The sequence below is a fragment of the Pongo pygmaeus genome, chromosome 5 (genome assembly GCF_028885625.2).
Source record: "Pongo pygmaeus isolate AG05252 chromosome 5, NHGRI_mPonPyg2-v2.0_pri, whole genome shotgun sequence".
NCBI classification, from domain to species: Eukaryota; Metazoa; Chordata; class Mammalia; order Primates; family Hominidae; genus Pongo; species Pongo pygmaeus.
The window spans coordinates 47315285-47331953 of record NC_072378.2 but is presented as its reverse complement, the minus strand read 5'-3'; the positions used below and the strand labels follow the sequence as shown (position 1 = coordinate 47331953).

At 41.9% G+C, this 16669-nt stretch overlaps 1 protein-coding gene across 5 annotated transcripts in view; it reads left to right on the top strand.

Moving 5' to 3' along the window:
- The first annotated feature begins 877 nt into the window (after positions 1 to 877).
- ADGRF5 (adhesion G protein-coupled receptor F5) overlaps positions 878 to 16669 on the top strand; it is a 102274-nt gene continuing 86482 nt past the window's right edge. For all 5 annotated transcript variants that reach the window (XM_063666253.1, XM_054492118.2, XM_054492114.2 and 2 more), the window contains exon 1: positions 878 to 1106. The gene's annotated coding sequence lies outside the window, so the exon portion shown is untranslated. The remainder of the gene's footprint in view (positions 1107 to 16669) is intronic.

Below are 16669 nucleotides of genomic sequence, written 5' to 3'. Positions count from 1 at the left end.
GCTTCCAAGTATACTGCTGTTCGAGGACTGACTGTCACCCTGCTGAACACAATGGAGGTAGTCCAGGCCTCTCAACAACTCAGCTTGTGAAAATCCGCACGGCCCAGAGTTCCTACCTTCTTTCTACAGCCAGGACTGGCTTGGTGAGTCTACGGCCTGGTGCAGTTGCATAGAGCCCTGTGCTCCAGAGAGTCCCCACACTTGCTTTAATGTTCTGTTGTCACCATCTTGAAATTCTTAATTTTTAAATGAGTGGCATCACATTTTCGTTTTACATGGAACCCCATAAATGATGTAGAGGGTCCTACTTCGCTCCATGGATGGTGGCCTCCTGATAATTCTTTAAACTCTAAGGCAAAATGGCCTGAGGACTTTGGAGTCAGTCCAAGATTAAGAAAGATCAAACTTTCCAAAGACAGAGCTTGCCTTAGGGGGTCTTGCCTGAGGCTGGGAATGGATTCTTCCAGGGCCTGTTCTAACCTTCCTCTCATCAGCTACTCTGTGTAACATGACATCTGGACTGGGGCCAGAATATGCTTCAGCTCAGTGGAAGAAGATGAGGACATTCTTGACTTTTACAGAGTTAAACACTTAGAGGAACTTCAGGAAGAAAGCACTTGGTAAAAGGTAAAGTTGGCTGGCCCATCAGCTCCTTGCCTGGGGTCCTGCTGCTTCTTTTCACAGTTCTCAGCATGTTTATTCTCTTCTTTCCAGTGGCCAGAGGACAAGTTTCTTGTTTCCTCTAGGGAGCCTGGAGAGAGAGGCATCAGGCACCAAATACAGGAAATCATGCGGAGAGGATCTCTTATTTATTACAGTCCCCATATTACTTCCCTCCCCCAAGCCCCCGCCCCCCACCTCCAGTCAGTCAGTGTCTCCCGGCTTCTTCCTGCAGCAGAGAACAGAAGGCAGTTCACCTCTGCTCCTGACAGCCTGGGAACCCGCAAGAGCCCCAGCATTTGAAGTCTGGTCTTGTGAGACCCCACCCTCCTCTGGCTGTGTGATCGAATGGGATGCCCTCAAGGTTCACCTCACCTGAGAGGTTTTTGGGCAGATCAGCAGTAAGGTGTTAAATTTTAGGAGCCTGAAAACCCCAGAAGAGAAAGGTAGGTACCTGCATCGTTTTGATTTGTCATGTTAAATGTGAATCCAGCTGCTCTGGAATAGATGTGCATTTCCACGTGGCTTTTCTAGCTGGCTTCATGCTCTCAACCTGTGTGTCTTGTGGAGATTTACTGATTTACAAGACTGTGAGGGGCAAATAGTGAGACAGGATATGACATATGGATTTTTCAAATCTGTACATCTTTGGATAAAGAATGCCAGCCAGTATATGGATCATGGTGGCGATTCTTATTTTCTTTGGAGTGCAAATCTCATTAGAAGTAGTTTTTTTTTTTTTTTTTTTTGGCTTCTGCATAAGGGGCAATTTTTACTAACTGTCTTTTCTTTTTAATAGTATAGACCTCTACCATGATTTCTTTATTATTCCTTTCTGAGATTTTCAGTTAAAGAAATACTAGATTTGACAGAGAATTTGCTAACAGAAATAGAAACAGGTGTTCCTAATTTAGAGTGCCTATGTGCTGTAAGAAAAAAAAAAAAACAAAGAGTACTTTGTTCAGGGATCTGGTGGACTTCCACATTATTTTCTAGAATTTGTGGTGAAACAGTTGTTATTCCTGAGGTTTCCTGAGATTCAATACAAGTAGTGAAAATGAATATCCAGGGATGGCTCGGAGGCTGTGGTGGTGGTTGTCTGCAGGGATGGTGCTCACTCCTTAGCTGGGTGCTCTTGTTGGTCACCACTGAGCCTCAAGATGATAGGTCACTGAGACTCAGAGAGGCGCCAGGTCTTATTTAAGTACCACTATAAATTTCTCTGGATTTTTTTGTCATCTTATGTTTTTATTATTTCATTTTGTCTTCACAACGAGCCTTTAAGAGAAATAATTTATACAGACTTCATGGAATATCAAACAATTCATACCTATTTATTGAACATTTACTATTCTTTTCTAGCTTATTTAGTTCCGATGCTCATAATTTCTTACCACTTATGTATTTTACCTCAATACGGTCTCCCTCCATTCTATCTTCCATAGCCTGCTACAGGGGTCTTGGGAATATGCAATTCTAATAATGCCACTCTCAGTGAGAGATATATATAAAATATAATATGTTATAATATTATAGAGATATATATTATATATAATATAATATATTATAATATTATAGAGATATATATTATATATATTATAATATATAATATATAATTATATTATTTTATATATATATATAATTTTTTTTTTCTGAGACTGTGTCTCACTCTGTCGCCCAGCCTGGAGTACAGTGGCACAATCTCGGCGCAACCTCTGCCTCTTGGGTTCAAGTCATTCTTGTGCCTCAGCCTCCCGAGTAGCTGGGACTACAGGCACGCACCACCACGCCCAGCTACATTTTGTATTTTTAGTAGAGAAGCGGTTTCACCATGTTGCCCAGGCTGGTCTCGAACTCCTTACCTCAGGTGATCTGCCCACTTTGGCCTCTCAAAGTGCTGGGATTATAGGCGGGAGCCATGGTGCCCGACCTCAGTGAAATATTTCTATTGCATTCTGTTGCTTACAGCCTTGCTACCTAAAGTGTAGTCCAAGGACTAGCTGCATCAGGCATCAGTCGGGAGTGATCACTTGGGAACAAATTCTTTATTCCCTCCCCAGATTTACTGAATCTGCATTTTAATACCTGGGTGATGCATATGCACATTAAAGTTTGAGAAGCATTCACTTACAGAGGGTAGAAAAATCAAAAGTCGGCTCCTTATCATCCTGCCAGCCTCACCCTCTCAGTATCTGACTTTGCAACTAAACTAAGTACCTTGCATTTCCCTAATATGTGAATGCTCTAATGCCTGCCTATTTCTGTGTGTGCTGTCCTCCCTGCCTGGGATACCTCTATTCATCTTCCCAACTCAATTGCCCATTAAGGCCTGGTTTGTACACCTTCATTCCCCTCCATCCATCTTCTACTAAGCGATTCTCAGGTCTGTGATTTTTCTGGTGGTTGGTGGAATGTTTTGACATATCCCTGAGCACATTAAATGATAGTTGCTATATTTATTTTGACTCTTGAGGAGTTATTGGTCTTCTATGTCTAAACCCATAGCACTTGGCACAGTTTTGGGCTTCTGCTCAATCAATTTTGTTAAATGAATGAATGAATGAGCAAATGAATGTGTACATTGTCTGAAAAACCCCAATTAATTATCAGATCAAGACCTATAGTATAAATCTTCCAAGGATATTTTTAATCCCTATAGCATTTTCCCACACTCTTCTTTCTGAAATGTTGCTGGATTCATTTACTCACCAAATATTTTGAGTACTTTCCATGTGCCATGCCTTTTAGAATCTATTTCTTTACGTCTGTGTGACAGCCTCTTTCATTAGGTGTTTCCCTATCAGTGCCCCTCATTCTCTGCCGCTCGAAGTCAAGGACTCACTGAGTCCCTTTCACAGGGCAGGCAGTGTGCTATGTGCTAGGGATATGATGGCAAACAATACAGATGTGAGTCCTGCCTCCATGCAGCTCTCATCTGGAGGACTTACTTTTTGTCATCCTCTATGCTACCTGTCATTCATGGAAGTATTAAGGAAAACTGAAATAAGCCTGATCCCTAACAAATGCTGGCACATCCAAGTAAAGGCCTCGAGAGCTTGAAGCTTGAAGTCAGTGTGGTTCAATAGAAAGACAGCTGAACTGTGCTTTGGGGCCCCAGATTTGGTCCTGTACCTGCAACTCTCTTGCCATGTGACCCTTGGGTGGGTCCACAACTTTTCTCTGAACCTTGAGTTTTTCCAGTGGTGAAAAAGACAGAGAGCTACAGGGGAGAGAATCCCTGATTTCAGAGTGCAAAGAGAAGACCATATCCACAGAGCCACTACACTCACGTTCTCTCATGCTTCATGGCAATTTGAAAGGCGGTGCTCTGTGTTTCTCCGAGTCAAGCCAGCTGGAAGAGATCTTAAGAGAGCATTTTATTACTATGCCCACGTGTTCAGCCATTGACATTAACGTTGTGCTTTGGTATTTCCCCAAGAGCACAGTTTGCCCGTGACTCCTGGAGAGCAGTGCCCTGCAACTCAGAGGAATCCATGAGGCATTCATTGCTGGGTGCAGAACTGCTTTGAAGCAGGTTAGATGAGGAGGGAGGAAAGGCCTCCATTAAGCAGTCCCTGCTTTAGGAAAGCAGCCAGGAAAAGAGGAGGAAGTAGCTCTACCAAGTGGTGCAGGAAAAACCTAGAAGCACATAGACATATAGCCAGTTCCTGACATCATCCCTCACTGCAGCACAGCTAAAAGGATTCCCTTTCTGACTACATGTGGTATTCTCCTTTTTCCACCCAAAGATTTGTGTCTTAGCCATATTTCACCTAGAATCAAATGGTGGAGAAGCGCATAGTATCATTTTCCCCATGCTTTGCCCTCCCATAGAGCACATGGACACTTGGGAGAAAGCAAACAGACACAACCACCAGGTTTAGGCTGAAGCAAACTGCCAAGGCGCTCTCAAGGGACAGCTATTTCTCTCTTCCAGCCTTCTTCTCTTCTCTCTCCATTGTTCAGAGCTTCCAAATGAGATGCCTCCTGAACCTCTAGAATCTCTTCTTGCTTCCTGTTGCTCCTATACCTTTCTGCCTCCAGGCTTCCACAATGACCACCTTGCCTACAGCTGCCTTTCAGCAACTGAATGTTTTCTGCTGGTAATTTCTTACCCACTCAAGTTCACTTTAATCTCTGTCAATAAACACACGTTGTAATAACAAAAGGGATATTAACCTACATGAGAGGTTTCCAGTGGCCTGCCACAGATCTCAGGCTATATTTGAGATCAGCCTGGACTATATCTGGCTCAATATTTCTTTTTTAATGAGAGGCATGTCGTGGGCTATAAAGAGGCAGATCTGGTTTTTAATCTCCTGTCTTGAACAAGTAATTGTATCTTTCCAAGTCTTTGTTTTGTTTCTGAAAATATGAACTAATACTTAGTACACAAAGTTGTAAGAAGATTAATCATCTAAAGTGCCAAATAGGTTCCTTTAAAAAAACACCAAGTCGGCCGGGTGCGGTGGCTCATGCCTGTAATCCCAGCACTTTGGGAGGCCGAGGTGGGCGGATCACGAAGTCAAGAGATCGAGACCTTCCTGGCTAACATGGTGAAACCCCATCTCTACTAAAAGTACAAAAGTTAGCTGGATGTGGTGGTGCTTGCCTGTAGTCCCAGCTACTCAGGAGGCTGAGGCAGGAGAATTGCTTTAACCCGGGAGGCGGAGGTTGCAGTGAGCTGAGATTGTGCCACTGCACTCCAGCCTGGCCACAGGGCAAGACTTTGTCTCAAAACAAAACAAAACAAACAAAAAACAAAAAACACCAGGTCTTAAAAGAGGAGGTTGGCCAAGATGGTGAAAATGAGAAAACTGTCATTCACCAAACAGTTGAAGGAGCATTCAGGGGACAATTAAAGTAAGAAGTACATCTTGAGCACACGAGGGCTGCTTTTAAATATTTAAAGGTTGCTCTGTGTGGGAAAAGGGAAGGCCAACAGAAGATCAATGGGTGGAAATTATAGCGTAACAGATTTCAGCTCAATGTGTGGAAGGATTTACCCACCATCAGAATCATCTAAAAATGAGTGAGCTGCCTTGTGGTGTGGTGAACGCCTTGTCCCGGGCAATGTTCCAGCACCCTGGAAGACGGACTAGTGGCCGGGGTGTTCCCAAAGGGATGCCCATAATGGGTGGAGTCCGGGTGATGACCTCAAAGGTCCCTTCCCGCTCAAAGCTATCAAGAGTCTCGTGATGTCAGTGAGGTGATCCAAGCCACCAAATGAAGGTCTGCAAAAAAATCATCAGGCTAGAGTGAGGATAGCTGACTTTTCACTAGCTAGCCCTACCTATCTGCTGCAGTAAGTTTAAAATAGGGTCTTAGTAACAATGGAGTAGGCTGGACTTCCAGGAAAGAGCAAAAAAGAAAGAGAACAATGAGGAGGGAAAAGTTCACTGTAAACCACTCTTCTTGGGTTACTCTTTAACTAAATTATGGGTTACTTCTTGTGCTGCAAACACATTCCTATTTGATGGAAAACTGCCACATTTCTGTACATTTTCAGCTCAAGTAGAGTCAGGCAAATAACAGCAAGACTCAGAGCTTTGGCCCTGATTTCTCCTCTAGCTAAAATGGAAACATGGCTACATGGATATGGGTTCCTAGCCATTCCGAGGTCTAACTTTAAAATGTGAAAAAGAAACTGATTCTACCGTCTTCTAAGTTGCAAGGACTATGAATGGAATATTTGACTTTTGGAGAGAGAAGAAAGCTGGCTGGAACTGTCTGCCTGCTGTGAGTCAAGTTCACTGGCTACTGCCTTCTACCCATCTTTCCTTTTCTGCTACATGAACCACCTCAAGAGCAGTCTCTTTGAGAAGTAAGGATCTGGAAACTTTTAGAGAAGTAAGACTTAGGCTTAGGTAGACCCTATACACATCATCAACCACTCCAGGCAGCCCCAGAGCTTTCTGTTAATACTTTACCCTTTGTGGACTCAAAGAACTTGCAGTTCTGGACCCTCGCATGTTTCTGACCGCTTGGGCAGCATCTCAGCATGCCTTTGCTTTCTTCAATCTCACTTTGAGATCCTGGGGCAAAAAAGCAGCAGTCCTTTCAACAGAAACAGTTATAAGCAAATGATATATGTTTTCAAACCGAAACAAAGCCATGATATATTTTATTCTCAAGGCTTACCTAAGTTAGCTTTCTTAAAAACACTAATTAAAAAAAATCCTTTGAAATGTAATCAACTGTACATGACAAAATCATAGAAACCCTTGCAGACCAGCGTATTTATTTTTAGATGCACATCAGCCTACCCAGCATAGCAAAGCCACTGTCTAATGTCCAAAGCATGGCCCTGGGAATTTCCTCTAACAAGGCTGTGTTTCCGCCCATTGTTACAGCACAAAGGACAGAAGGAGACCTGAGTAGAGGCTCATGTTAACCCCGCCTAGAGTAAAATCTGGAACCTGTCATCACCTCGGTTGGATCAATGTGGTCTTGAGGGCTGGGGTCAAGAGGGAGATTGCCCGCCAACTCTGGACAGATGCAAATGAGTAGTCATCCAAAAATATTCCAGAGACCAGTGACGGCAATTCACAAGTAAAGGGTCAGCTTTCTTTTTGTAGTCAAGGATCTAAATCTCACCCGTACTGTGAAGTGAATTCTGGTCTAGACCGGAGACAACGATGCTATTTGAGGATCTTGGCTTGAATTGCAATTAATAAAGTTATTTTAAGAATATTTTGTTTTAAAAAAGCCATAAATCTGTGTACACACAGCCCCAATAAACACACACATACACACACACACACACACTCACTAGAGCAAGTATCAGATACCAGAATCACCCAGAACTTTACTATTATTCTAGGCCAGTTTCTGATCCTTCATTTATTCATTGATGAAATGGGCATAACAGATCTCACATCCTATTAGTTTGGGGATAAATAAGGTATAATATTACAAATAATCTCACCCAAACTAGACTTTTGCTTAAGCTTTTGCATCTTGATCCTAACATGTTTTGAGCTTCTTACAAGAAACTTCTGCACAAATATTTACTGTCAAGTCTCCAGGGGTTTTCTTTGTTTGTTTTGCTACTACAGCAAAAGAAGGCCAATTTGTTACTTAATTGGCACACTTTACAAGCAGAGCTTTTCATGCCTTTGTCAAGTTCTTTCTACTCCTAGGGAAGGTCACTGCATTATTACTCAAAGTTGCAATGCTCAGGGCTATGTCTGGGGGTCTCTGTGGAAGATGAAGAGGTGGGTCTCAGGTCTGCATACAGCAGTCCACACCCATCCTGTCCAGTGTTGAGTCTGTGATCTGCATTCCACAACCCCATCACCACCCCTGCCCAATCAAAGGCCCGAGGAGCAAGGGGGACCTGCACGTACAAACAGCAGCCTGAGCAGGGACTGGGTTGTTGGCCTCTGCTGGCAGGTGGATGTCCAGGTCCCCCCTCCAAGGTCCACAGATTCAGGAAAATGTGCTGTAGCCCTTTGGTGAGAATGTGAGAATGTTAGTAAAAATGCCTTTATGGATTGTTTTGTTTGCAAGTGTTTATTATCAGACACCCCTCAGAGGTTCACAGGGCAGGTTGCGAATGTCCGAAGTGGGGCCTGGGAATTTCCTTCCACAAAGCCTGTGCTTCCTCTCTTTGTTACTCCTCAAAGAACAAGTTGAAGCATTACTAGAGATGCTTACTTAACTCTTTATCCTGCCCACCACTTTTTCGTTTACATCACAGAAAATTCACGCTGCCAGCCATCTAAGGAGCAAAAAGATGTTTGGGTTTTGGTTGTGGTGTGTACCCGCAGATGTGCACATATGTGTGCATTTGTGTGCATGAGTGTGCATATGTTTGTGTGTTAATGGAGAGGAAATAGGTAAAGCACAAAATGTATTGTATTTTAAAAGGTTTTCATTCAGTGTTATGACATGCAGCCATCATTGGTCAGACCAGAGAATACTTGTTTCTTTATCGTAATATGTATTTCCATATGCTAAAAATTATGACTCAATTGCAGTTCACTGTCCCTAGGGAAGGGCTGTCTTAGAATTATAGTTGCTTTTCACCTTTGGAGTCTACTTATTGGCTAAAGCTGGGGTATAATGAGTTGAAAGGTATTTCAATCAACCAAGAATTATTTATTGAATATATTCTATGTGTCTGAACTCTACTAGGTACTAAGAGAAACCAGAGATTCTGCCTGCAGGAAAATTCAAGACCGTATATTTATACATATGTACAAACACACAAACTCAATGTGTTGCAAATGAGAGTGCAAAGACATTTGTATGGTCTAAGGCCAGTAAAGATTAGAAGAGGGACATGGGCCCTCACTCAGCCTGGAACTCTTCAATTATCCCCAGAGACATCTTTATGGTGTCTTCACCGTCCTTAAATCTCCAAGCACCAGCGAAGCCCAGTGTGTGCACCATGCACATACACATGTACACACTTGCACACACAGCCTGCTCTCAGGAAACGGCTGTGCCTTCTTGGAGGAAATAACGTCATTGGCCTTCTCACCACCAAATCTATGCCAGGATCAGCCTCAATACCCATCTCTTTTGCCCTCCTGTTTTGTTCCAGGGGAAGAGGGACCCTTCCCCGCATCCAGAGCTCAGCTCTCCCGTGCTCCTGCCGTTTATTCCCATAGCCTCACTAGGCTCCCCTCTTATTGGCCCTTTCCTATTAGCATTTAATTATGCTTAGATCCTTCTCATCTTAAAACAATAGGAGCAGAAGCTCTTCCCACCCCATATTTTTCCTCAGCTGCACTTCCATCATCATTTCCTCTCACCACAAAATTCTTGAAAGGATATGGCTATTCATGTCTTCACATCATCACCAACCATTCACATTGTGTTCTGTCTATGCTACCCCAGTGTACCTCAGCAAATGCTTTTGCCAAGATTCTCTTTGACCTCTGTATCCTCAAATCCAACTCATTTACTGTCAGCAGGACTTCACACTGTTCTCCACTTCCTCTAGTCTTGTCCCTGCCTTCCAGGACACCAATGCTCTGGCTTCCCTCCTTCTTCTCTGGCTGCAGCTTCTCAGTTTTTTTTACAGGTTCCTTTCCCTCTGCCATTTCCTCAACTTCCCAATGGCTATAACCGGGCCAGCCACCTCTTCTCCATTCATTCTGTCTCCCGCTGTGGTTCATTCCTCTGCCTGGATTTCTCTTTCCTGCCTTCTCTGTTGATATAGTTTGGCTGTGTCCCCACCCAAATCTCACCTTGAGCTGTAATAATCCCCACATGTCAAGGGTGGGACCAGGTAGAGATATTTGAATCATAAGGGCAGCTTCCCTCATACCGTTCTCATGGTAGTGAATAGGTCTCATGAGATCTGATAGTTTAATAAATGGGAGTTCCCCTGCACAAGCTCCCTTTCCTGCCACCATGTAAGACATGACTTTGCTCCTTCTCACCTTACACCATGATTGTGAGGCCTCCCCAGCCATGTGGAAATGTGAGTCCATTAAGCCTCTTTCCTTTTTAAATTCTCCAGTCTCAGGTATGTCTTTATTAGCAGCGTGATAACAGACTAATACATCTGTCAAGTAAACTATCTTCCTAAGCCCATTTTAAATGTCACCAAATTTATACATATATACAAACACACAAACTCAATGTGTTGCAAATGAGAGTGCAAAGATATTTGTATGGTCTAAGGCCAGTAAAGACTAGAAGAGGGACATGGGCCCTCACTCAGCCTGGAACTCTTCAATTACCCCATCCCTGTGCAGAACTGATCTCCCTGCTAAGTGCTTTTCAGCACTGTCCCAAGCCTGTTTTACAGTGCCTTTTGTGTTTGAAATCTCAGTAATTGTTCACATGCACTTCTTTCCTAGGACATAGGGATGCCATCTTATTCGTCTTTTTACTCCTCGCCCCTAGCACAGTACCTGGCACATTAGGTTTTTAATCAGTATTTCATGTGGAGTTAGGAATGCAAAAGTGTCACTTAAGTGATTTATCTCTTCTTTAAGTAAAATAACATCTTGTTCTCTTTCAGGATGGATGTGTTCATAAATTTTAATTTTAATATAATTTTTGAAACTTTAAAGCACTCACATATAGGTTACTAACAAACTTTTACCTTTTTCTTAAAATCAAAATCACAATTCTTAACACTTCCTATATGAGTTTTAAAGTCCTGTTTAAAAGCAGAAATGAATGACACTTGGATTTCACATTTTATTTAAATCATCACTCAGGGAGAATTTCCAAATGTGTCATGAGTGACACTGCATATTCATGCACCTGAGGTGGGGTTTTCAAGATCGTCACTTCACTGCCGATGCTGGTGTTGCATAAATTTTCCACAGCTCACCTGCAGAACTTGTCTACTCTTCTTTCAAAGCCATGGAGATTGATTTACTGACCTGTCTGAAGGGGAACAATGGTGGCCACAGAGAATGAGCCTAAGCACTGAGCCAGTACAGATTTCACCCAACCTCCTGTCTCCCAGAAGTTCATAAGACAGGGATGCATCTTAGGGTACAAGGCCAGAGGTTCACTCAACTCTGGGTGGCAGATGGTATGCTACACCCTCTGTTGGACTATGAAGAGAAAGTATGTGCCCTGCTCTTTATTTTGAAAGATCTCATCCTTTTAAAAATCTCTACTTTGGGTTTTTGTAATAATAGATGTATAATATATTAGTATAAGAGAACCGTAATGACATATTTTATATGATATATTTATATTTACATGGAGATGCAAAGCACAGTTTGTGCAAGTGTGGCCTAGAGACGAGCAGTAGATAAACTGGCTGGATGCTGACAAAATGCATATCTCTGGGCTCTACCTGAACCTATTAAATTGAAACCTGTGTGTGTAGGAAGATGGAGGTAGGAGCAGGACAGGGAGCAATGCTGCAAAATCTGCATTTTTCAACCAGCACCTTAGAACAGGAGTCCCCACCTTGTGGGCCATGGACCAGTGCCAGTCAGTGGCCTGTTAGGAACCAGGCGACACAGCAGGACATGAGCCATGGGAAAGCCAGTGTTATTGCCTGAGTTCCACCTCTTTTTGAATCAGTGGTGGCATTCGATTCTCACCGGAGCTTGAACCCTGTTGTGAACTGTGCATGCGAAGGATCTAGGTTGCATGCTCCTTATGAGAATCTAATGGCTGATGATCTGAACGGTTTTATCCTGAAACCATACCCCTGCTTCTCCCGCTTCTCCTGGTCTTCTAGAAAACTTGTCTTCCATGAAACCAGTCCCTGGTGCCAAAGAGGATGGAGACCACTGCCTTAGAAGTACTTCCAAAGTATGATGCACATTTAGTTAGGCATAAAAAACAATGTTTAGAAAATATCTACCAGCTTTGTTTAGAAAAGTGTTTACACTGGTAGCAGAAGGGTCCCTCCCTGTATTTCTCTGGGTAGGTTAATGATTTTGCAGTCCAGGCTCATGTTTGCAGGAACATTCTTCCCGCTGAATTGTACCCTTGGTCTGGACTACAGTTTGGAACAGAATTCTATATCGCTTTTTACCATCATTTGAACCATTGTATGTTTAACCTTTCATTTATGTTTCAGCAGCCTATCTTGAAGCATAGTATAGTATAGTGACAAGAACTGGGTTTGGGATTCATAGTCTGCCTCAAATTTTTCAATTTGCTAGACTTTCAATCTATGTAGATTTTAAACCAGGTTTGGCAAGCTGTTTAACCTTTCTGAGCCTCCTTCTCTAAAATGGGAGTAGCTAACTAGTTCATGGAGTGTTGTGAAAATTAAATGACATTGTGCATTTAAAAAGCTTGTTAAAAAACACTCAGCAGAGACCCTGTGCTGGAGGTGGTCCTCAACAACAGATAGCAATTAAAAATAGCAATAGTATCATCATCATCACCAACAACAATAAACTTGCTGTGAGAAAGAAATCATCCATGAGTTTCCCAGCATTAAGATAGTATTCTGCACAAAGTAGTTTCCCAGAAACATTTGTCCAGTGAATGAATATCCTATTTGTGAATGTGAATACATATATTGGGAAAAGGATAAGATTTAAAAAATAAAAATATGTAACCGAACTGCCAACACAACGTGATGTGTGACTGTAGATCAAACCTCAGCTGCTCTTGATAAAACTTAGCAACTTTCTGCAAAAATCATCCATTTTCTCAGAGATGGTCTATAAGTTCTCCTTACTTACTTTAGCAGGCATTTGTGATTGGTTTTTTTTTGTATATGTAAGTTTCATATCTGATGTAAATTTCTAAATCCAGGTTTTTTTTCCTCTTTTGACTTGAGACCCACCTTTAGTCAACAATTTCCTGTGTCAGTTTTCAGACACATGCAGACTTTATTTATTGTAATGGATTATCCTTCAAAAACAAGACTTATAATTGAGGAACTGGTCAATGCCTGTAGCCTATTTACTGATATACACTAATAACATTTTTAAACCCAATAACTCAAACCACAAAACCAAATCCAGACACATGCATGAGTGCATGCATGCACACATGCAGACACACGCACACATCTCTAATGGTTATGCATGTGGGATCTCAGCTGTGAACTTGTAAAGTAGTATGTCAAAGAAAGAGAAAAAGGAAGAAAGAAATATTAGCAGTCTAGAGATAAAATAGGCATATTTAGAGAAAGAAAGAGGATGAAAGAGAAATAGAGAGACTATGAATAAAAAGTGTCCTATGTGCAGGCTTCTCATGACAGAAGCATCTTAGTCTTAGGATCTTCTGGTCCATTTTCTTCCTAGCATGGAGGACTTAATACTCACAAGCTCTGCTCTAAATACTTAATTTGGAATACTTCCTTTAATATGAGAAAATTGCACCATCTCTGTTTTACACATAAGAAAACTGAGGATCAGAGAGATTAAGTAACTTACCCAAATTTAAGTAGCTAGAAGTGGTAGAACTAGGACTTCAACCCAACAGCCTCGTGCCATAGCCCATGCTTTTACCCTCTTAAGCGTCTCTAATAGTGTGCTGCGTTAGGGATTCATTCATAACAAACATGGAATAAGCACCTGACTATTGTGTGCCAGATACTGCGCTAAGTGCTAGACACAAAACAGTAGATAAAAGAGGTCCTACCCTGGGGTGGGGTGTGAGGTGGCAGTATCACAGGGCAGTGGAGGAGCCCATAAATAGAGCATTGTAATGCAGTTCAGCAGGTGCTTTGACGGGGGAGGAGGTGATAGGAGGTGTACACACTACTAGAGGGAGTCAAAGGGAGGCTTCTTACAGGGAATGACCTTGACCTGGGCCTTGAAGGACAGTGAGAGTTGGCAGACTGGAGAACACAGTGCTTGCAGGGTGCTAAGGAGGTTCAGAAAGGTAAAGTAAGATGAGAAAAAAGGAGTAATTAGCTTGACTGTGGTCATTACTTCACGATGTATACATATAGCAAAAAAGCATGTAGCACACCATAAATATACTTTTTATTTGTCAGTTGTACCTCAATAAAGCTGAAGAGAAAAAAGGAAGGGGTAGGAAGAGGTGAAGCTGGCTCTTTAGGCAGAAGCCCTGACAATGAAGCATCTTGGCTGAAGATAATTATGTGTGGGGAGACAAGAGATGGCCCACAGATGAACCTAGCAGCCCATCTGTCTGCCAGTGTTTCTCTAAATGTATGCAGAAGTTCTGATACAGCTGACACAGGCCTGAGGACCATCAATAGTTTCTCAAAGTGAGAACCACAATGGTAAAAAAACCCAAAAAACCACGGTCTATCTCAGTGGTTATTAAACATTTGTGTACATCAGAATCATCTGGAAAGCTTGATACCTTGTTAAAACACTGGTTACTGGGCCTCACTTCCAGAGTATTAGATTCTGGAAGTCTGGGGTGGGCTCTAGAATTTGCCTGCCTGCCTTTCCTTTCTTTTCTTTTCTTTTTTCTTTTCTTTTCTTTCTTTCTCTCCCCCCACCTTTTCTCTCTTTCTCTCTCTCTCTCTCTTTCTCTCTCTTTCTCTCTCTCTCTCTTTCTCTCTTTCTGTCTTTCTTTCTTGACAAGGTTTCTCTCTATCACCCAGGTTGGAGTGCAGTGTCAAAATCATAGCTCACTGCAGCCTCAAATTAGTGGGCTCAAATGATCCTCCCACCTTAGCCCCACAAAGAGCTAGGATTACAGGTGCTTGCCACCATTCCTGGCTTGTTATTGTTTGTAGAGACAGGGTCTTGCTATGTTGACTAGGCTGGTCTGAAACTCCTGGCTTTAAGGGCTCCTCCCACCTCAACCTTCCAAAGTGCTAGGATTAGAGATGTGAGCCACTGAGTAGGCCTAGAATTTGCATTTTCAACAAGTTCCCAGAATGTTGGGGGCCCACATTTTTGAACCACTTCTCCATCTACTGAGCAGACTGAGTGTGAAGCCAAGAACTTAGCCAAAACTATTTGAGTGATTTTTAGGTTGCACTAAAATTTGAAAATTCTTGAGAGGAAGAATTACTAAATCTCTTATCTTCTTTGCTGTAAGCGCTCCTTTAACTTTTAGTTATTTCTGTAATTTCAGAAAATCCAACCCAAATATTCCTGATATTCTGGTTCATTTTGGTCTGTAAGGGGTCAAAATATAAGGACTTTTAGGGATCTTTGGAATTTTAAAAATCAGCCCTTTGAAATTTCTCTTTGCAAAGCAGGAAGTCACTTTGTTGCCCAAAGCAAACACTTGAGTCAAGCGTTTGCCCCTTTAGAGGGCTTCAGAGCTGTGGCTTTTTAGCATACTTCTCTGCATTTTAGAGTGGTCTGAATCTGAGTCTTTACAGAATGGGTTATGAAGGTGGAAATATGAGATCTGTGTCTCTGAGTGTGGCCAACTGGCTAAGGCTGAAATATATCCTGAGGGCTGTTATTTCCTCCATTGTAGATAAGGCAGGAGGAGGCTGGGAAATCCAAAATGCCCTCAAACGAAGGAGAATTGGAAGGATGGATAGGGAAGAAGAGGCCCTATGTGCTTCTTGTCCCCTTTGCTTACCAGAATCCAACAAAAAGCAACTATCTTCTTTAATGTCATGGTCACAAACTAAATTTCTCAAAACAAATATTTAGAAGAAAAAGATCGATGTGAAAAATATAATAGCAAGCGGCTGAATTAATCTTTAACATGAGTGATGGATCAACAGTTGCACCCCTTCACCCCAGGTTATACCAAAATCCGTGCACACTCAGTCCCAAATAAGTCCTGCAGAATCTCACATATAGGAAAAGTTAAAAGTCAATCAATAGTATCATCGGTTTAGCATCCAAGGAAAACCATATTTTTCAATCGGTGTTTGGTTTCAGATACAGAACTACAAATACCAACTGTATGTATTGAAAAAAAAAATCCACATGAAACTGGGGCCTTGAAATTCAAACTTCTGTTATTCAAGGGTCAACTGTAATTGAAAATCACAAGGAAATAAGTTCCCGTGAGCGTTTTATAATCATTCTAGTAGTCTAAACTCCTCTATCTATAGTATTAAAATGTAAATGCCATTGAGAATATCTAGAAGTAGCTGGAAATCCTCATTCATCGAAAGTGGATTCAATTCTATTTACAATCTCTATTATATACAGAAAAAATGGGCTAAATACATGTTTGAAGATTTTTCAGCACTACGTAAGTTTTCACCTTTAGTATACCAGTAAAATTAATTAGTTGAAGCTCCCCATTCCATGTCCTCACAAACAAAATTCAACCTTTAGTGCAAGTCACTTTTGAATTTTGAAACAATGAGTTCAAAGGGAAGTTACTAAAAATAATTGAAATTAACAGTGATTGTATAAAAAGGAAATAAACAGAAAATTACTTTTATTGGGCCCAAGAGATGATACATTTTAATTAACTTACTCTTTCTCCTCATTTGTTTAATTTTCACACAGGGATTTTAGTTGAAGTCACATATACTAATTTGTTTACCTACTTATTTACTGTGTGTCTTCACAAGTCTCTACACTCTTCTCGAACCAGTGCCCTCCTGTTTCCTGCGCCCCTCCACACCTTGAGCCCACCTTGAGCCCACCTTAAGCTTCAGCCCTGCCTGCCCCCAATCCAGATACCCTGAAACCGGCCACTCAATGAA